Source organism: Hypanus sabinus, assembly GCF_030144855.1.
Source record: "Hypanus sabinus isolate sHypSab1 chromosome X2 unlocalized genomic scaffold, sHypSab1.hap1 SUPER_X2_unloc_8, whole genome shotgun sequence".
NCBI lineage: Eukaryota > Metazoa > Chordata > Chondrichthyes > Myliobatiformes > Dasyatidae > Hypanus > Hypanus sabinus.
Genome location: NW_026779008.1, coordinates 802145 through 824799, shown reverse-complemented (window position 1 = coordinate 824799; position 22655 = coordinate 802145). Strand labels below are relative to the sequence as shown.

The window sequence follows — 22655 nt, the reverse complement described above, 5'->3', positions numbered from 1 at the left end:
GTGTTAAAGGTGGATGCAATTAGGGTCTGTTCAGACACTGTTCGGTAGGTACGTGGAATGCATTGCCAGCGACGGTGGTAAACGTGGATACAATCAGGGTCTTTTCAGACACAGTTCGGTAGGTACTTGGAATGCACTGCCAGCGATGGTGCTAAAGGCGGGTACAATCAGGGTCTTTTCAGAATCTGTTAGGTAAGTACACGGAATGCACTGCCAGCGACGGTGGTAAAGGGGGGTACAATCAGGGTCTGTTCAGACACTGTTTGGTAGATACGTGGAATGCCCTGCCAGCGACGGTGGTAAAGGTGGGTACAATCAGGGTCTTTTCAGACACTGTTTGGTAGATACGTGGAATGCCCTGCCAGCGACGGTGGTAAAGGTGGGTACAATCAGGGTCTTTTCAGACACTGTTCGGTAGGAACGTGGACTGCACTGACAGCGACGGTGGTAAAGGTGGATGCAATCAGGGTCTTTTCAGACACTGTTCGGTAGGTATGTGGAATGCAGTGCCAGCGACTATGGTAAAGGTGGGTACAATCAGGGTCTTTTCAGACACTGCTCGATAGGTACGTGGAATGCACTGCCAGCGACGGTGTTAAAGGTGGAGACAATTAGGGTCTTTTCAATCACTGTTCGGTAGGTACGTGGAATGCACTGCCAGCGACGGTGGTAAAGGTGGGTACAATCAGGGTCTTTTCAGACACTGTTCGGTAGGTATGTGGAATGCACTGACAGCGACGGTGGTAAAGGTGGGTACAATCAGGGTCTTTTCAGACATTGTTCGATAGGTACGTGGAATGCACTGCCAGCGACGGTATTAAAGGTGGATACAATTAGGGTCTTTTCAATCACTGTTCGGTAGGTACGTGGAATGCACTACCAGCGACGGTGGAAAAGGTGGGTACAATCAGCGTCTTTTCAGACAGTGTTCGATCGGTACGTGGAATGCACTGCCAGCGACGGTGGTAAAGGTGGGTACAATCAAGGTCTTTTCAGACACTGTTCGGTAGGTACATGGAATGCACGGTCAGCGACGGTGTTAAAGGTGGATGCAATCAGGGTCTGTTCAGACACTGTTCGGTAGGTACGTGGAATGCACTGCCAGCGACGGTGGTAAAGGTGGATACAATCAGGGTCTTTTCAGACACTGTTAGGTAGGTACGTGGAATGCACTGCCAGCAACGGTGGTAAAGGTGGATACAGTCAGAGTCTTTTCAGACACTGTTCGGTAGGTACGTGGTATGCACTGCCAGCGACGGTGGTAAAGGTGGGTACAATCAGGGTCTTTTCAGACACTGTTCGGAAGGTACGTGGAATGCACTGCCAGCGAAGGTGGTAAAGGTGGGAACAATCAGGGTCTTTTCAGACACTGTTCGGTAGGAACGTGGTACATGACTGCACTGCCAGCGACGGTGGTAAAGGTGGATGCAATCAGGGTCTTTTCAGACACTGTTCGGTAGGTACGTGGTACATGACTGCACTGCCAGCGAGGGTGGTAAAGATGGGTACAATCAGGGTCTTTTCAGACACTGTTCGGTAGGTACGTGGAATGCACTGCCAGCGACAGTGGTAAAGGTGGATACAATCAGGGTCTTTGATCGGTAGGTACGTGGAATGCACTGCCAGCGACGGTGGTAAAGGTGGATACAATCAGGGTCTTTTCAGACACTTCGGTAGGTACGCGGAATGCAGTGCCAGCGACTATGGTAAAGGTGGGTACAATCAGGGTCTTTTCAGACACTGCTCGATAGGTACGTGGAATGCACTGCCAGCGACGGTGTTAAAGGTGGATACAATTAAGGTCTTTTCAATCACTGTTCGGTAGGTACGTGGAATGCACTGATAGCGACGGTGGTAAAGGTGGGTACAATCAGGGTATTTTCAGACACTGTTCGGTAGGTACGTGGAATGCACTGACAGCGACGGTGGTAAAGCTGGGTACAATCAGCGTCTTTTCAGACACTGTTCGATAGGTACGTGGAATGCACTGCCAGCGACGGTATTAAAGGTGGATACAATTAGGGTCTTTTCAATCACTGTTCGGTAGGTATGTGGAATGCACTGACAGCGACGGTGGTAAAGGTGGGTACAATCAGCGTCTTTTCAGACAGTGTTCGGTAGGTACGTGGAATGCACTGCCAGCGACGGTGGTAAAGGTGGATACAATCAGCGTCTTTTCAGACACTGTTCGCTAGGTACGTGGAATGCACTGCCAGAGACTGTGGTAAAGGTGGGTATATTCTGGGTCTGTTCAGACACTGTTCGGTAGGGACCTGGAATGCACTGCCAGAGACGGTGGTAAAGGTGGGTACAATCAGGGTCTTTTCAGACACAGTTCGGTAGGTACTTGGAATGCACTGCCAGGAACGCTGGTAAAGGTGGATACAATCAGGGTCTTTTCAGACACTGTTCGGTAGGTACATGGAATGCACTGCCAGCGACGGTGGTAAAGGCAGGTACAATCAGGGTCCTTTCAGACACTGTTTGGTAGGTACATGGAATGCACTCCTGGTGACGGTGGTAAATGCGGGTACAATCAGGGTCTTTTCTGACACTGTTCGGTAGGTACGTGGAATGAACTGCCAGCGACGGTGGTAAAGGCAGGTACAATCAGGGTCCTTTCAGACACTGTTTGGTAGGTACATGGAATGCACTGCTAGTGACGGTGGTAAAGGTGGGTATAATCAGGGTCTTTTCAGACACTGTTCGGTAGGTACACTGCCAGCGACGGTGGTAAAGGTGGGTACAATCAGGGTCTTTTCAGACACTGTTCGGTAGGTACATGGAATGCACTGCCAGCGACGGTGGTAAAGGTGGGTACAATCAGGGTCTTTTCAGAGACTGTTCGGTAGGTACATGGAGAGCACTGCCAGCGACGGTGGTAAAGGTGGGTACAATCAGGGTCTTTTCAGACACTGTTCGATCGGTACGTGGAATGCACTGCCAGCGACGGTGGTAAAGGTGGGTATAATCAGGGTCTTTTCAGACACTGTTCGGTAGGTACGTGGAATGCACTGCCAGCGACGCTGGTAAAGGTGGGTACAATCAAGGTCTTTTCAGACACAGTTCGGTAGGTACTTGGAATGCACTGCCAGCGACGGTGGTAAAGGTGGGTACTATCAGGGTCTTTTCAGACACAGTTCGGTAGGTACATGGAATGCACGGTCAGCGACGGTGTTAAAGGTGGATGCAATTAGGGTCTGTTCAGACACTGTTCGGTAGGTACATGGTATGAACGGTCAGCGACGGTGGTAAACGTGGATACAATCAGGGTCTTTTTAGACACTGTTAGGTAGGTACGTGGAATGCACTGCGAGCGACGGTGGTAAAGGTGGATGCAATCAGGGTCTTTTCAGACACTGTTCGGTAGGTACGTGGAATGCAGTGCCAGCGACTATGGAAAAGGTGGGTACAATCAGGGTCTTTTCAGACACTACTCGATAGGTACGTGGAATGCACTGCTAGCGACGGTGTTAAAGGTGGAGACAATTAGGGTCTTTTCAATCACTGTTCGATAGGTACGTGGAATGCACTGCCAGCGACGGTGGTAAAGGTGGGTACAATCAGGGTCTTTTCAGACACAGTTCGGTAGGTACTTGGAATGCACTGCCAGCGACGGTGGTAAAGGTGGGTAGAATCAGCGTCTTTTCAGACAGTGTTCGGTAGGTACGTGGAATGCACTGCCAGCGACGGTGTTAAAGGTGGATACAATCAGGGTCTTTTCAGAAACGGTTCGGTAGGTACGTGGAATGCACTGCCAGCGACGGTGGTAAAGGTGGATACAATCAGGGTCTTTTCAGACACTTCGGTAGGTACGCGGAATGCAGTGCCAGCGACTATGGTAAAGGTGGGTACAATCAGGGTCTTTTCAGACACTGCTCGATAGGTACGTGGAATGCACTGCCAGCGACGGTGTTAAAGGTGGATACAATTAAGGTCTTTTCAATCACTGTTCGGTAGGTACGTGGAATGCACTGATAGCGACGGTGGTAAAGGTGGGTACAATCAGGGTATTTTCAGACACTGTTCGGTAGGTACGTGGAATGCACTGACAGCGACGGTGGTAAAGCTGGGTACAATCAGCGTCTTTTCAGACACTGTTCGATAGGTACGTGGAATGCACTGCCAGCGACGGTATTAAAGGTGGATACAATTAGGGTCTTTTCAATCACTGTTCGGTAGGTACGTGGAATGCACTGACAGCGACGGTGGTAAAGGTGGGTACAATCAGCGTCTTTTCAGACAGTGTTCGGTAGGTACGTGGAATGCACTGCCAGCGACGGTGGTAAAGGTGGATACAATCAGCGTCTTTTCAGACACTGTTCGCTAGGTACGTGGAATGCACTGCCAGAGACTGTGGTAAAGGTGGGTATATTCTGGGTCTGTTCAGACACTGTTCGGTAGGGACCTGGAATGCACTGCCAGAGACGGTGGTAAAGGTGGGTACAATCAGGGTCTTTTCAGACACAGTTCGGTAGGTACTTGGAATGCACTGCCAGGAACGCTGGTAAAGGTGGATACAATCAGGGTCTTTTCAGACACTGTTCGGTAGGTACATGGAATGCACTGCCAGCGACGGTGGTAAAGGCAGGTACAATCAGGGTCCTTTCAGACACTGTTTGGTAGGTACATGGAATGCACTCCTGGTGACGGTGGTAAATGCGGGTACAATCAGGGTCTTTTCTGACACTGTTCGGTAGGTACGTGGAATGAACTGCCAGCGACGGTGGTAAAGGCAGGTACAATCAGGGTCCTTTCAGACACTGTTTGGTAGGTACATGGAATGCACTGCTAGTGACGGTGGTAAAGGTGGGTATAATCAGGGTCTTTTCAGACACTGTTCGGTAGGTACACTGCCAGCGACGGTGGTAAAGGTGGGTACAATCAGGGTCTTTTCAGACACTGTTCGGTAGGTACATGGAATGCACTGCCAGCGACGGTGGTAAAGGTGGGTACAATCAGGGTCTTTTCAGACACTGTTCGGTAGGTACGTGGAATGGACTGCCAGCGACGGTGGTAAAGGTGGATACAATCAGGGTCTTTTCAGAGACTGTTCGGTAGGTACATGGAGAGCACTGCCAGCGACGGTGGTAAAGGTGGGTACAATCAGGGTCTTTTCAGACACTGTTCGATCGGTACGTGGAATGCACTGCCAGCGACGGTGGTAAAGGTGGGTATAATCAGGGTCTTTTCAGACACTGTTCGGTAGGTACGTGGAATGCACTGCCAGCGACGCTGGTAAAGGTGGGTACAATCAAGGTCTTTTCAGACACAGTTCGGTAGGTACTTGGAATGCACTGCCAGCGACGGTGGTAAAGGTGGGTACTATCAGGGTCTTTTCAGACACAGTTCGGTAGGTACATGGAATGCACGGTCAGCGACGGTGTTAAAGGTGGATGCAATTAGGGTCTGTTCAGACACTGTTCGGTAGGTACGTGGAATGCATTGCCAGCGACGGTGGTAAACGTGGATACAATCAGGGTCTTTTCAGACACTGTTCGGTAGGTACATGGTATGAACGGTCAGCGACGGTGGTAAACGTGGATACAATCAGGGTCTTTTTAGACACTGTTAGGTAGGTACGTGGAATGCACTGCGAGCGACGGTGGTAAAGGTGGATGCAATCAGGGTCTTTTCAGACACTGTTCGGTAGGTACGTGGAATGCAGTGCCAGCGACTATGGAAAAGGTGGGTACAATCAGGGTCTTTTCAGACACTACTCGATAGGTACGTGGAATGCACTGCTAGCGACGGTGTTAAAGGTGGAGACAATTAGGGTCTTTTCAATCACTGTTCGATAGGTACGTGGAATGCACTGCCAGCGACGGTGGTAAAGGTGGGTACAATCAGGGTCTTTTCAGACACAGTTCGGTAGGTACTTGGAATGCACTGCCAGCGACGGTGGTAAAGGTGGGTAGAATCAGCGTCTTTTCAGACAGTGTTCGGTAGGTACGTGGAATGCACTGCCAGCGACGGTGTTAAAGGTGGATACAATCAGGGTCTTTTCAGAAACGGTTCGGTAGGTACGTGGAATGCACTGCCAGCGACGGTGGTAAAGGTGGGTACAATCAGGGTCTTTTCAGACACTGATCGGTAGGTACGTGGAATGCACTGCCAGCGACGGTGGTAAAGGCGGATACAATCAGGGTCTTTTCAGAGACTGTTCGGTAGGTACATGGAGAGCACTGCCAGCGACGGTGGTAAAGTTGGGTACAATCAGGGTCTTTTCAGACACTGTTCGATCGGTACGTGGAATGCACTGCCAGCGACGGTGGTAAAGGTGGGTATAATCAGGGTCTTTTCAGACACTGTTCGGTAGGTACGTGGAATGCGCTGCCAGCGACGGTGGTAAACGTGGATACAATCAGGGTCTTTTCAGACACTGTTCGGTAGGTACATGGAATGAACGGTCAGCGACGGTGGTAAAGGTGGATACAATCAGGGTCTTTTCAGACACTGTTCGGTAGGTACATGGAGTGCACTGCCAGTGACGGTGGGAAAGGTGGGTACAATCAGGGTCTTTTCAGACACTGTTCGGTAGGTACGTGGAATGCACTGCCAGTGACGGTGGGAAAGGTGGGTACAATCAGGGTCTTTTCAGACACTGTTCGGTAGGTACGTGGAATGCACTGCCACTGACGGTGGGAAAGGTGGGTACAATCAGGGTCTTTTCAGACACTGTTCGGTAGGTACGTGGAATGCACTGCCAGTGACGGTGGGAAAGGTGGGTACAATCAGGGTCTTTTCAGACACTGTTCGGTAGGTACATGGAATGCACTGCCAGCGACGGTGGTAAAGGTGGGTACAATCAGGGTCTTTTCAGACACTGTTCGGTAGATACGTGGAATGCATTGCCAGCGACGGTGGTAAACGTGGATACAATCAGGGTCTTTTCAGACACTGTTCGGTAGGTACATGGTATGAACGGTCAGCGACGGTGGTAAACGTGGATACAATCAGGATCTTTTTAGACACTGTTAGGTAGGTACGTGGAATGCACTGCGAGCGACGGTGGTAAAGGTGGATATAGTCAGGGTCTTTTCAGACACTGTTCGGTAGGTACGTGGAATGCACTGCCAGCGACGGTGGTAAAGGTGAATACAGTCAGGGTCTTTTCAGACACTGTTCGGTAGGTACGTGGAATGCACTGCCAGCGAAGGTGGTAAAGGTGGGAACAATCAGGGTCTTTTCAGACACTGTTCGGTAGGAACGTGGACTGCACTGCCAGCGACGGTGGTAAAGGTGGGTACAATCAGGGTCTTTTCAGACACTGTTCGGTAGGTACGTGGAATGCACTGCCAGCGACGCTGGTAAAGGTGGGTAAAATCAAGGTCTTTTCAGACACAGTTCGGTAGGTACGTGGAATGCACTGCCAGCGACGGTGGTAAAGGTGAATACAGTCAGGGTCTTTTCAGATACTGTTCGGTAGGTACGTGGAATGCACTGCCAGTGACGGTGGTAAAGGTGGGTAGAATCAGCGTCTTTTCAGACAGTGTTCGGTAGGTACGTGGAATGCACTGCCAGCGACGGTGTTAAAGGTGGATACAATCAGGGTCTTTTCAGAAACGGTTCGGTAGGTACGTGGAATGCGCTGCCAGCGACGGTGTTAAAGGTGGATAGAATCAGGGTCTTTTCAGACACTGATCGGTAGGTACGTGGAATGCACTGCCAGCGACGGTGGTAAAGGCGGATACAATCAGGGTCTTTTCAGAGACTGTTCGGTAGGTACATGGAGAGCACTGCCAGCGACGGTGGTAAAGGTGGGTACAATCAGGGTCTTTTCAGACACTGTTCGATCGGTACGTGGAATGCACTGCCAGCGACGGTGGTAAAGGTGGGTATAATCAGGGTCTTTTCAGACACTGTTCGGTAGGTACGTGGAATGCACTGCCAGCGACGCTGGTAAAGGTGGGTACAGTCAAGGACTTTTCAGACACAGTTCGGTAGGTACTTGGAATGCACTGCCAGCGACGGTGGTAAAGGTGGGTACTATCAGGGTCTTTTCAGACACTGTTCGGTAGGTACTTGGAATGCACTGCCAGCGACGGTGGTAAAGGTGGATACAATCAGCGTCTTTTCAGACACTGTTCGGTAGGAACGTGGAATGCACTGCCAGCGACGGTGGTAAAGGTGGATACAATCAGCGTCTTTTCAGACACTGTTCGCTAGGTACGTGGAATGCACTGCCAGCGACTGTGGTAAAGGTGGGTATATTCAGGGTCTGTTCAGACACTGTTCGGTAGGTACATGGAATGCACTGCCAGCGACGGTGGTAAAGGTGGATACAATCAGGGTCTTTTCAGACACTGTTCGGTAGGTACGTGGAATGCACTGCCAGCGACTGTGGTAAAGGTGGGTATATTCAGGGTCTTTTCAGACACTGTTCGGTAGGTACGTGGAATGCACTGCCAGAGACGGTGGTAAAGGTGGGTACAATCAGGGACTTTTCAGACACTGTTCGGTAGGTACGTGGAATGCACTGCCAGTGACGTAGGTAAAAGTGGGTACAATCAGGGTCTATTCAGACACTGTTCGGTAGGTACGTGGAATGCACTGCCAGCGACGGTGGTAAAGGTGGGTACAATCAGGGTCTTTTCAGACACTGTTCGGTAGGTACATGGAATGCACTGCCAGCGACGGTGGTAAAGGTGGATACAATCAGCGTCTTTTCAGACACTGTTCGGTAGGTACTTGGAATGCACTGCCAGCGACGGTGGTAAAGGTGGATACAATCAGCGTCTTTTCAGACACTGTTCGCTAGGTACGTGGAAAGCACTGCCAGCGACTGTGGTAAAGGTGGGTATATTCAGGGTCTGTTCAGACACTGTTCGGTAGGTACTTGGAATGCACTGCCAGCGACGGTGGTAAAGGTGGATACAATCAGGGTCTTTTCAGACACTGTTCGGTAGGTACGTGGAATGCACTGCCAGCGACTGTGGTAAAGGTGGGTATATTCAGCGTCTGTTCAGACACTGTTCGGTAGGTACTTGGAATGCACTGCCAGCGACGGTGGTAAAGGTGGATACAATCAGGGTCTTTTCAGACACTGTTCGGTAGGTACGTGGAATGCACTGCCAGAGACGGTGGTAAAGGTGGGTACAATCAGGGACTTTTCAGACACTGTTCGGTAGGTACGTGGAATGCACTGCCAGTGACGTAGGTAAAAGTGGGTACAATCAGGGTCTATTCAGACACTGTTCGGTAGGTACGTGGAATGCACTGCCAGCGACGGTGGTAAAGGTGGGTACAATCAGGGTCTTTTCAGACACTGTTTGGTAGGTACATGGAATGCACTGTCAGCGACGGTGTTAAAGGTGGATAGAATCAGGGTCTTTTCAGAGACTGTTCGGTAGGTACATGGAGTGCACTGCCAGCGACGGTGGTAAAGGTGGGTACAATCAAGGTCTTTTCAGACACTGTTCGATCGGTACGTGGAATGCACTGCCAGCGACGGTGGAAAAGGTGGGTACAATCAAGGTCTTTTCAGACACAGTTCGGTAGGTACGTGGAATGCACTGCCAGTGACGGTGGCAAAGGTGGATACAATCAGCGTCTTTTCAGACACTGTTCGCTAGGTACGTGGAATGCACTGCCAGCGACTGTGGTAAAGGTGGGTATATTCAGGGTCTGTTCAGACACTTTTCGGTAGGTACGTGGAATGCACTGCCAGAGACGGTGGTAAAGGTGGGTACAATCAGGGACTTTTCAGACACTGTTCGATCGGTACGTGGAATGCAATGCCAGCGACGGTGGTAAACGTGGATACAATCAGGGTCTTTTCAGACACTGTTCGGTAGGTACATGGAATGCACGGTCAGCGACGGTGGTAAAGGTGGGAACAATCAGGGTCTTTTCAGACACTGTTCGGTAGGAACGTGGACTGCACTGCCAGCGACGGTGGTAAAGGTGGATGCAATCAGGGTCTTTTCAGACACTGTTCGGTAGGTATGTGGAATGCAGTGCCAGAGACGGTGGAAAAGGTGGGTACAATCAAGGTCTTTTCAGACACAGTTCGGTAGGTACTTGGAATGCACTGCCAGCGACGGTGGTAAAGGTGGGTACAATCAGGGACTTTTCAGACACTGTTCGGTAGGTACGTGGAATGCACTGCCAGCGACGGTGTTAAAGGTGGATACAATCAGGGTCTTTTCAGAAACGGTTCGGTAGGTACGTGGAATGCGCTGCCAGCGACGGTGTTAAAGGTGGATAGAATCAGGGTCTTTTCAGACACTGATCGGTAGGTACGTGGAATGCACTGCCAGCGACGGTGGTAAAGGCGGATACAATCAGGGTCTTTTCAGAGACTGTTCGGTAGGTACATGGAGAGCACTGCCAGCGACGGTGGTAAAGGTGGGTACAATCAGGGTCTTTTCAGACACTGTTCGATCGGTACGTGGAATGCACTGCCAGCGACGGTGGTAAAGGTGGGTATAATCAGGGTCTTTTCAGACACTGTTCGGTAGGTACGTGGAATGCACTGCCAGCGACGCTGGTAAAGGTGGGTACAGTCAAGGACTTTTCAGACACAGTTCGGTAGGTACTTGGAATGCACTGCCAGCGACGGTGGTAAAGGTGGGTACTATCAGGGTCTTTTCAGACACTGTTCGGTAGGTACGTGGAATGCACTGCCAGCGACGGTGGTAAATGTGGATACAATCAGCGTCTTTTCAGACACTGTTCGGTAGGAACGTGGAATGCACTGCCAGCGACGGTGGTAAAGGTGGATACAATCAGCGTCTTTTCAGACACTGTTCGCTAGGTACGTGGAATGCACTGCCAGCGACTGTGGTAAAGGTGGGTATATTCAGGGTCTGTTCAGACACTGTTCGGTAGGTACATGGAATGCACTGCCAGCGACGGTGGTAAAGGTGGATACAATCAGCGTGTTTTCAGACACTGTTCGGTAGGTACTTGGAATGCACTGCCAGCGACGGTGGTAAAGGTGGATACAATCAGCGTCTTTTCAGACACTGTTCGCTAGGTACGTGGAAAGCACTGCCAGCGACTGTGGTAAAGGTGGGTATATTCAGGGTCTGTTCAGACACTGTTCGGTAGGTACTTGGAATGCACTGCCAGCGACGGTGGTAAAGGTGGATACAATCAGGGTCTTTTCAGACACTGTTCGGTAGGTACGTGGAATGCACTGCCAGCGACTGTGGTAAAGGTGGGTATATTCAGGGTCTTTTCAGACACTGTTCGGTAGGTACGTGGAATGCACTGCCAGAGACGGTGGTAAAGGTGGGTACAATCAGGGACTTTTCAGACACTGTTCGGTAGGTACGTGGAATGCACTGCCAGTGACGTAGGTAAAAGTGGGTACAATCAGGGTCTATTCAGACACTGTTCGGTAGGTACGTGGAATGCACTGCCAGCGACGGTGGTAAAGGTGGGTACAATCAGGGTCTTTTCAGACACTGTTCGGTAGGTACATGGAATGCACTGCCAGCGACGGTGGTAAAGGTGGATACAATCAGCGTCTTTTCAGACACTGTTCGGTAGGTACTTGGAATGCACTGCCAGCGACGGTGGTAAAGGTGGATACAATCAGCGTCTTTTCAGACACTGTTCGCTAGGTACGTGGAAAGCACTGCCAGCGACTGTGGTAAAGGTGGGTATATTCAGGGTCTGTTCAGACACTGTTCGGTAGGTACTTGGAATGCACTGCCAGCGACGGTGGTAAAGGTGGATACAATCAGGGTCTTTTCAGACACTGTTCGGTAGGTACGTGGAATGCACTGCCAGCGACTGTGGTAAAGGTGGGTATATTCAGCGTCTGTTCAGACACTGTTCGGTAGGTACTTGGAATGCACTGCCAGCGACGGTGGTAAAGGTGGATACAATCAGGGTCTTTTCAGACACTGTTCAGTAGGTACGTGGAATGCACTGCCAGAGACGGTGGTAAAGGTGGGTACAATCAGGGACTTTTCAGACACTGTTCGGTAGGTACGTGGAATGCACTGCCAGTGACGTAGGTAAAAGTGGGTACAATCAGGGTCTATTCAGACACTGTTCGGTAGGTACGTGGAATGCACTGCCAGCGACGGTGGTAAAGGTGGGTACAATCAGGGTCTTTTCAGACACTGTTTGGTAGGTACATGGAATGCACTGTCAGCGACGGTGTTAAAGGTGGATAGAATCAGGGTCTTTTCAGAGACTGTTCGGTAGGTACATGGAGTGCACTGCCAGCGACGGTGGTAAAGGTGGGTACAATCAAGGTCTTTTCAGACACTGTTCGATCGGTACGTGGAATGCACTGCCAGCGACGGTGGAAAAGGTGGGTACAATCAAGGTCTTTTCAGACACAGTTCGGTAGGTACGTGGAATGCACTGCCAGTGACGGTGGCAAAGGTGGATACAATCAGCGTCTTTTCAGACACTGTTCGCTAGGTACGTGGAATGCACTGCCAGCGACTGTGGTAAAGGTGGGTATATTCAGGGTCTGTTCAGACACTTTTCGGTAGGTACGTGGAATGCACTGCCAGAGACGGTGGTAAAGGTGGGTACAATCAGGGACTTTTCAGACACTGTTCGATCGGTACGTGGAATGCAATGCCAGCGACGGTGGTAAACGTGGATACAATCAGGGTCTTTTCAGACACTGTTCGGTAGGTACATGGAATGCACGGTCAGCGACGGTGGTAAAGGTGGGAACAATCAGGGTCTTTTCAGACACTGTTCGGTAGGAACGTGGACTGCACTGCCAGCGACGGTGGTAAAGGTGGATGCAATCAGGGTCTTTTCAGACACTGTTCGGTAGGTATGTGGAATGCAGTGCCAGAGACGGTGGAAAAGGTGGGTACAATCAAGGTCTTTTCAGACACAGTTCGGTAGGTATGTGGAATGCACTGCCAGAGACGGTGGTAAAGGTGGGTACAATCAGGGACTTTTCAGACTCTGTTCGGTAGGTACATGGAATGCACGGTCAGCGACGGTGTTAAAGGTGGATGCAATCAGGGTCGGTTGAGACACTGTTCGGTACATGGAATGCACTGCCAGCGACGGTGGTCAAGGTGGGTACAATCAGGGTGCTTTGAGACACTGTTCGGTAGGTACGTGGAATGCACTGCCAGTGACGGTGGTAAACGTGGATACAATCAGGGTCTTTTCAGACACTGTTCGGTTGGTACGTGGAATGCACTGACAGCGACGGTAGTAAAGGTGGGTACAATCAGCGTCTTTTCAGACACTGTTCGGTAGGTACGTGGAATGCACTACCAGCGACGGTGGTAAATGTGGATACAATCAGGGTCTTTTCAGACACAGTTAGGTAGGTACGTGGAATGCACTGCCAGCGACGGTGGTAAAGGTGGGAACAATCAGGGTCTTTTCAGACACAGTTCGGTAGGAACGTGGACTGCACTGCCAGCGACGGTGGTAAAGATGGGTACAATCAGGGTCTTTTCAATCACTGTTCGGTAGGTACGTGGAATGCACTGACAGCGACGGTGGTAAAGGTGGATACAATCAGGGTCTTTTCAGACACTGTTCGATAGGTACGTGGAATGCACTGCCAGCGACGGTGGTAAAGGTGGGTAGAATCAGCGTCTTTTCAGACAGTGTTCGGTAGGTACGTGGAATGCACTGCCAGCGACGGTGTTAAAGGTGGATACAATCAGGGTCTTTTCAGAAACGGTTCGGTAGGTACGTGGAATGCGCTGCCAGCGACGGTGTTAAAGGTGGATGCAATCAGGGTCTTTTCAGACACTGTTCGGTAGGTACGTGGAATGGACTGCCAGCGACGGTGGTAAAGGCGGATACAATCAGAGTCTTTTCAGAGACTGTTCGGTAGGTACATGGAGTGCACTGCCAGCGACGGTGGTAAAGGTGGATATAATCAGGGTCTTTTCAGACACTGTTCGGTAGGTACGTGGAATGCACTGCCAGCGACGGTGGTAAAGGTGGGTACAATCAAGGGCTTTTCAGACACTGTTCGGTAGGTACGTGGAATGCACTGCCAGTGACGGTGGGAAAGGTGGGTACAATCAGGGTCTTTTCAGACACTGTTCGGTAGGTACATGGAATGCACGGTCAGCGACGGTGTTAAAGGTGGATGCAATCAGGGTCTGTTCAGACACTGTTCGGTAGGTACGTGGAATGCACTGCCAGCGACGGTGGTAAACGTGGATACAATCAGGGCCTTTTCAGACACTGTTCGGTTGGTACATGGAAAGCACAGTCAGCGACGGTGGTAAACGTGGATACAATCAGGGTCTTTTCAGACACAGTTAGGTAGGTACGTGGAATGCACTGCCAGCGACGTTGGTAAAGGTGGGAACAATCAGGGTTTTTTCAGACACTGTTCGGTAGGAACGTGGACTGCACTGCCAGCGACGGTGGTAAAGATGGGTACAATCAGGGTCTTTTCAATCACTGTTCGGTAGGTACGTGGAATGCACTGACAGCGACGGTGGTAAAGGTGGATACAATCAGGGTCTTTTCAGACACTGTTCGATAGGTGCGTGGAATGCACTGGCAGCGACGGTGGTAAAGGTGGGTAGAATCAGCGTCTTTTCAGACAGTGTTCGGTAGGTACGTGGAATGCACTGCCAGTGACGGTGGTAAAGGTGGGTAGAATCAGCGTCTTTTCAGTCAGTGTTCGGTAGGTACGTGGAATGCACTGCCAGCGACGGTGTTAAAGGTGGATACAATCAGGGTCTTTTCAGAAACGGTTCGGTAGGTACGTGGAATGCATTGACAGCGACGGTGGTAAAGGTGGGTACAATCAGGGACTTTTCAGACACTGTTCGGTAGGTACGTGGAATGGACTGCCAGCGACGGTGGTAAAGGTGGATACAATCAGGGTCTTTTCAGAGACTGTTCGGTAGGTACGTGGAATGCACTGGCAGCGATGGTGGTAAAGGTGGATACAATCAGGGTCTTTTCAGACACTGTTCGGTAGTTACGTGGAATGCACTGCCAGCGACGGTGGTAAAGGTGGGTACAATCAAGATCTTTTCAGACACTGTTAGGTAGGTACGTGGAATGCACTGCCAGCGACGGTGGTAAAGGTGGGTACAATCAAGATCTTTTCAGACACTGTTCGGTAGGTACGTGGAATGCACTGCCAGCGACAGTGGTAAAGGTGGGTACAATCAGGGTCTTTTCAGAGACTGTTTGGTAGGTACATGGAGTGCACTGCCAGCGACGGTGGTAAAAGTGGGTATAATCAGGGTCTTTTCAGAGACTGTTCGGTAGGTACGTGGAATGCACTGCCAGCGACGGTTGTAAAGGTGGATGCAATCAGGGTCTTTTCAGACACTGTTCGGTAGGTACGTGGAATGCACTGCCAGCGACGGTGGTAAAGGTGGGTACAATCAGGGTCTTTTCAGACACTGTTCGGTAGGTACGTGGAATACACTGCCAGCGACGGTGTAAAGGTGGGAACAATCAGGGTCTTTTCAGACACTGTTCGGTAGGTACGTGGACTGCACTGCCAGCGACGGTGGTAAAGGTGGGTACAATCAGGGTGTTTTCAGACACTGTTCGGTGGTTACGTGGAATGCACTGCCAGCGACGGTGGTAAAGGTGGGTACAATCAGGGTCTTTTCAGACACTGTTCGGTAGGTACGTGGGATGCACTGCCAGCGACGATGGTGAAGGTGGATACAATCAGGGTCCTTTCAGACACTGTTTGGTAGGTACATGGAATGCACTGTTAGTGACGGTGGTAAAGGTGGATACAATCAGGGACTTTTCAGACACTGTTCGGTATGTACGTGGAATGCACTGCCAGCGACGGTGGTAAAGGTGGATACAATCAGTGTCTTTTCAGACACTGTTCGCTAGGTACGTGGAATGCACTGCCAGCGACTGTGGTAAAGGTGGGTATATTCAGGGTCTGTTCAGACACTGTTCGGTAGGGACGTGGAATGCACTGCCAGCGACGCTGGTAAAGGTGGGTACAATCAGGGTCTTTTCAGACACTGTTCGGTAGGTACGTGGAATGCACTGCCAGCGACGGTGGTAAAGGTGGATACAATCAGGGTCTTTTCAGACACTGTTCGGTAGGTACATGGAATGCACTGCTAGTGACGGTGGGAAAGGTGGGTACAATCAGTGTCTTTTCAGACACTGTTCGGTAGGTACGTGGAATGAACTGCCAGCGACGGTGGTAAAGGTGGATACAATCAGGGTCTTTTCAGATACTGTTCGGTAGGTACATGGAATGCACTGCCAGCGACGGTGGTAAAGGTGGATACAATCAGGGTCTTTGTTCGGTAGGTACGTGGAATGCACTGCCAGCGACGGTGGTAAAGGTGGATACAATCAGGGTCCTTTCAGACACTGTTCGGTACATGGAATGCACTGCCAGCGACGATGGTAAAGGAGGATACAATCAGGGTCTTTTCAGACACTGTTAGGTAAGTACGTGGAATGCACTGCCAGCGACGGTTGTAAAGGTGGGTACAATCAGGGTATTTTCAGAATCTGTTAGGTAGGTACACGGAATGCACTGCCAGCGACGGTGGTAAAGGTGGATACAATCAGAGTCTATTCAGACACTGTTCGGTAGGTACGTGGAATGCACTGCCAGCGACGGTGGTAAAGTTGGATACAATCAGGGTCTTTTCAGACACTGTTCGGTAGGTACGTGGAATACACTGCCAGCGACGGTGGTAAAGGTGGGTACAATCAGGGTCTTTTCAGACACTGTTCGGTAGGTACGTGGAATGCACTGACAGCGACGGTGTTAAAGGTGGGTACAAACCGGGTCTTTTCAGACACTGTTCGGTAGGTACGTGGAATGCACTGCCAGCGACGGTGTTAAAGGTGGATACAATTAGGGTCTTTTCAATCACTGTTCGGTAGGTACGTGGAATGCACTGACAGCGACGGTGGTAAAGGTGGGTACAATCAGGGTCTTTTCAGACACTGTTCGGTAGGTACGTGGAATGCACTGACAGCGACGGTGTTAAAGGTGGGTACAATCAGGGTCTTTTCAGACACTGTTCGATAGGTACGTGGAATGCACTGCCAGCGACGGTGTTAATGGTGGATACAATTAGGGTCTTTTCAATCACTGTTCGGTAGGTACGTGGAATGCACTGACAGCGACGGTGGTAAAGGTGGGTACAATCAGCGTCTTTTCAGACACTGTTCGGTAGGTACGTGGAATGCACTACCAGCGACGGTGGTAAATGTGGATACAATCAGAGTCTTTTCAGACACTGTTCGGTAGGTACGTGGAATGCACTGCCAGCGACGGTGGTAAAGGTGGATACAATCAGGGACTTTTGAGACACTGTTCGGTAGGTACGTGGAATGCACTGCTAGCGACGGTGGTAAAGGTGGGTATAGTCAGGGTCCTTTCAGATGCTGTTCGGTAGGTACGTGTAATGCACTGCCAGCGACGGTGGTAAAGGTTGATACAATCAGGGTCTTTTCAGACACTGTTCGGTAGGTACGTGGAATGCACTGCCAGTGACGGTGGTAAAGGTGTGTACAATCAGGGTCTTTTCAGACACTGTTCGGTAGGTACGTGGAATGGACTGACAGCGACGGTGGTAAAGGTGGGTACAATCAGGGTCATTTCAGATACTGTTCGGTAGGTACATGGAATGCACTGCCAGCGATGGTGCTAAAGGCGGGTACAATCAGGGTCTTTTCAGAATCTGTTAGGTAAGTACACGGAATGCACTGCCAGCGATGGTGGTAAAGGTGGATACAATCGGGGTATTTTCAGACACTGATCGGTAGGTACGTGGAATGCACTGCCAGCGACGGTGGTAAAGGTGGGTACAATCAGGGTATTCGCAGACACTTTTCGGTAGGTACGTGGAATGCACTGCCAGCGACGGTGTTAAAGGTGGATACAATTAGGGTCTTTTCAATCACTGTTCGGTAGGTACGTGGAATGCACTGCCAGCGACGGTGGTAAAGGTGGGTACAATGAGGGACTTTTCAGACACTGTTCGGTAGGTACGTGGAATGCACTGACAGCGACGGTGGTAAAGGTGGGTACAATCAGGGTCTTTTCAGACACTGTTCGGTAGGTACGTGGAATGCACTGACAGCGACTATGGTAAAGGTGGGAACAATCAGGGTCTTTTCAGACACTGTTCGGTAGGTACGTGGAATGCACTGCCAGCGACGGTGGTAAAGGTGGGTACAATCATGGTCTTTTCAGACACTGTTCGGTAGGTACGTGGAATGCACTGCCAGTGACGGTGGGAAACGTGGGTACAATCAGGGTCTTTTCAGACACAGTTCGGTAGGTACTTGGAATGCACTGCCAGCGACGGTGGTAAAGGCGGGTACAATCAGGGTCTTTTCAGAATCTGTTAGTTAGGTACACGGAATGCACTGCCAGCGATGGTGGTAAATGTGGATACAATCAGAGCCTTTTCAGACACTGTTCAGTAGGTACGTGGAATGCACTGCCAGCGACGGTGGTAAAGGTTGATACAATCAGGGTCTTTTCAGACACTGTTCGGTAGGTACGTGGAATGCACTGCCAGTGACGGTGGTAAAGGTGGGTACAATCAGGGTCTTTTCAGACACAGTTCGGTAGGTACGTGGAATGGACTGCCAGCAATGGTGGTAAAGGCGGGTACAATCAGGGTCTTTTCAGAATCCGTTAGGTAGGTACACGGAATGCACTGCCAGCGATGGTGGTAAAGGTTGATACAATCAGGGTCTTTTCAGACACTGTTCGGTAGGTACGTGGACTGCACTGCCAGTGACGGTGGTAAAGGTGGGTACAATCAGGGTCTTTTCAGACACAGTTCAGTAGGTACTTGGAATGCACTGCCAGCGACGGTGGTAAAGGCGGGTACAATCAGGGTCTTTTCAGAATCTGTTAGGTAGGTACACGGAATGCACTGCCAGCGACGGTGGTAAAGGTGGATGCAATCAGAGTCTTTTCAGACACTGTTCGGTAGGTACATGGAATGCACTGCCAGCGACGGTGGTAAAGGCGGGTACAATCAGGGTCTTTTCAGAATCTGTTAGGTAGGTACACGGAATGCACTGCCAGCGACGGTGGTAAAGGTGGATGCAATCAGAGTCTTTTCAGACACTGTTCGGTAGGTACATGGAATGCACTGCCAGCGACGGTGGTAAAGGTGGGTACAATCAGGGTCTTTTCAGACACTGTTCGGTAGGTACGTGGAATGCACTGCCAGCGACGGTGGTAAAGGCGGGTACAATCAGCGTCTTTTCAGAATCTGTTAGGTAGGTAAACAGAATGCACTGCCAGCGACGGTGGTAAAGGTGGATACAATCAGAGTCTTTTCAGACACTGTTCGGTAGGTACGTGGAATGCACTGCCAGCGACGGTGGTAAAGGTTGATACGATCAGGGTCTTTTCAGACACTGTTCGGTAGGTACGTGGAATGCACTGCCAGCGACGGTGGTAAAGGTGGGTACAATCCGGGTCTTTTCAGACACTGTTCGGTAGGTACGTGGAATGCACTGCCAGCGACAGTGGTAAAGGTGGATACAATCAGGGTCTTTTCAGACACTGTTAGGTAGGTACGTGGAATGCACTGCCAGTGACGGTGGTACAGGTGGGTACAATCATGGTCTTTTCAGACACTGTTCGTTAGGTACGTGGAATGCACTGCCAGTGACGGTGGTAAAGGTGGGTACAATCAGGGTCTTTTCAGACACAGTTCAGTAGGTACTTGGAATGCACTGCCAGCGACGGTGGTAAAGGCGGGTACAATCAGGGTCTTTTCAGAATCTGTTAGGTAGGTACACGGAATGCACTGCCAGCGACGGTGGTAAAGGTGGATACAATCAGAGTCTTTTCAGACACTGTTCGGTAGGTACATGGAATGCACTGCCAGCGACGGTGGTAAAGGTGGGTACAATCAGGGTCTTTTCAGACACTGTTCGGTAGGTACGTGGAATGCACTGCCAGCGACGGTGGTAAAGGTGGGTACAATCAGGGTCTTTTCAGACACAGTTCGGTAGGTACTTGGAATGCACTGCCAGCGACGGTGGTAAAGGTGGGTACAATCAGGGTCTTTTCAGACCCAGTTCGGTAGGTACATGGAATGCACTGCCAGCGACGGTGGTAAAGGTGGATACAATCAGGGTCTTTTCAGACACTGTTCGGTAGGTACGTGGAATGCACTGCCAGCGACGGTGGTAAAGGTGGATACAATCAGGGTCTTTTCAGACACTGTTCGGTAGGTACGTGGACTGCACTGCCAGCGACGGTGGTAAAGGTGGATACAATCGGGGTATTTTCAGACACTGTTCGATAGGTACGTGGAATGCACTGCCAGCGAAGGTGGTAAAGGTGGGTACAATCAGGGTCTTTTCAGACACTGTTCGGTAAGTACGTGGAATGCACTGCCAGCGACGGTGGTAAAGGTGGGTACAATCAGGGTCTTTTCAGACACTGTTTGGAAGGTACATGAGTGGACTGCCAGCGACGGTGGTAAAGGTGGGTACAATCAGGGTCTTTTCAGACACTGTTCGGTAGGTACGTGGAATGCACTGACAGCGACGGTGGTAAAGGTGGGTATAATCAGGGTCTTTTCAGACACTGTTCGGTAGGTACGTAGAATGCACTGCCAGCGACGGTGGTAAAGGCGGATACAATCAGGGACTTTTTAGACACTGTTCGGTAGGTACGTGGAATGCACTGACAGCGATGGTGGTAAAGGTGGATACAATCAGAGTCTTTTCAGACACTGTTCGGTAGGTACGTGGAATACACTGCCAGCGACGGTGGTAAAGGTGGGTACAATCCGGGTCTTTTCAGACACTGTTTGGAAGGTACATGAGTGCACTGCCAGCGACGGTGGTAAAGGTGGGTAAAATCAGGGTCTTTTCAGACACTGTTCGGTAGGTACTTGGAATGCACTGCCAGCGACGGTGGTAAAGGTGGATACAATCAGGGTCTTTTCAGACACAGTTTGGTAGGGACGTGGAATGCACTGCCAGCGACGGTGGTAAAGCTGGGTACAATCAAGGTCTTTTCAGACACAGTTCGGTAGGTACCTGGAATGCACTGCCAGCGACGGTGGTAAAGGCGGGTACAATCAGGGTCTTTTCAGACACAGTTCGGTAGGTACGAGGAATACACTGCCAGCGACGGTGGTAAAGGTGGATACAATCAGCGACTTTTCAGACACTGTTCGGAAGGTACATGAGTGGACTGCCAGCGACGGTGGTAAAGGTGGGTACAATCAGGGTCTTTTCAGACACTGTTCGGTAGGTACGTGGAATGCACTGCCAGCGACGGTGGTAAAGGTGGGTACAATCAGGGTCTTTTCAGACACAGTTCGGTAGGTACTTGGAATGCACTGCCAGCGACGGTGGTAAAGGTGGGTACAATCAGGGTCTTTTCAGACACAGTTCGGTAGGTACATGGAATGCACTACCAGCGACGGTGGTAAAGGTGGGTACAATCAGGGTCTTTTCAGATACTGTTCGGTAGGTACGTGGAATGCACTGCCAGCGACGGTGGTAAAGGTGGATACAATCAGGGTCTTTTCAGACACTGTTCGGCAGGTACGTGGAATGCACTGCCAGCGACGTTGGTAAAGGTGGATACAATCAGGGTCTTTTCAGACACTGTTCGGTAAGTACGTGGAATGCACTGCCAGCGACGGTGGTAAAGGTGGATACAATCAGTGTCTTTTCAGACTCTGTTCGGTAGGTATGTGGAGCTGGGAATAATAGAGGGATATTTGGCATTGAAACTCTCGGCAGCTTCTCGATTCGGTTATATGCTCTGCATGAGGTCGTCATCCGAAGTGCCTATAATGAATTGCAGACTCCTGTTTCTATGTTTTTATATGAAATACTCCTCTTCTAACAAGGCATGGATCAAGCATCCTGACTAACCAACAACATCGCTGACTGCATTCCTGTCTGTATGAGAAAGGGCACTACTTCTGCCTTCTATCAACCTGTGACTTGGCTCAGTCTGTCTCCGTCCTTTGGTGTTATTTCAAGTTCAGGTCATGTTCCACAACACGACAAAGTGAACTTGTTACTACATGTCTGATCCTGGAGGTTTTCTAATTACTGGGATCAAATCCCCCCAGCTGAGTGACAGTGATGAACCCATCGATGGCAATGCCTATGACTATGAAGGGATTCTCATTGGAGTGTGGCACTTTTGTGATGTGAAAGCTACAAGTCACCCGTCATCGAGGACAAAGGTGCTTCATATCGTTATTTACCCAGAAAGAACTAAAGCTGACCGGGGGATTTTTTAATGCTATACAGTACTAATTGACATTTTCACTGACTGGAAGGTAGACTCTTTATCTGAGAGTAACTGGACACTATATTTTTGTTCCGAGGTAGTTATCCTCGGATTTGCATGGCTGGAGGTCGCTGCGTTAGGGACATTCTCTTTGGGGACAACGTTGGCGTGTCAACCATGGCTGCCTCCTTACCCAGAAGACACCACGGCGTAGAAACCTGTCCATCCGCCATCCAAGGACCCAGCGATGCGCATGCGCCGGAGAAATGGCGGCGCTGCCAGCTCTCAACCGCCGGAAACTACCCGCGGCTCGGGTAAATCGTGGGGCTGAGAGAGACGGAAAGGACTGGGACTGTCCTGAGGTGCGGGACCAGTGTGGACAGAGCTCATAGTAATTTTCCTTTAATCGCGGTTCAGACGCCGGTGATTAAGCTCCCACCCGCGGCCCCGCTCCTACCTGCGTCCGATCCCCGAGAGCCTGTCG

General features: G+C 50.5%; 1 protein-coding gene across 1 annotated transcript in view; it reads right to left on the bottom strand.

Moving 5' to 3' along the window:
- LOC132385974 (gastrula zinc finger protein XlCGF8.2DB-like) overlaps window positions 1-22655 on the bottom strand; it is a 130499-nt gene extending 107844 nt beyond the window's left edge. Inside the window, exon 1 of the mRNA XM_059958204.1 lies at window positions 22629-22655. The gene's annotated coding sequence lies outside the window, so the exon portion shown is untranslated. The remainder of the gene's footprint in view (window positions 1-22628) is intronic.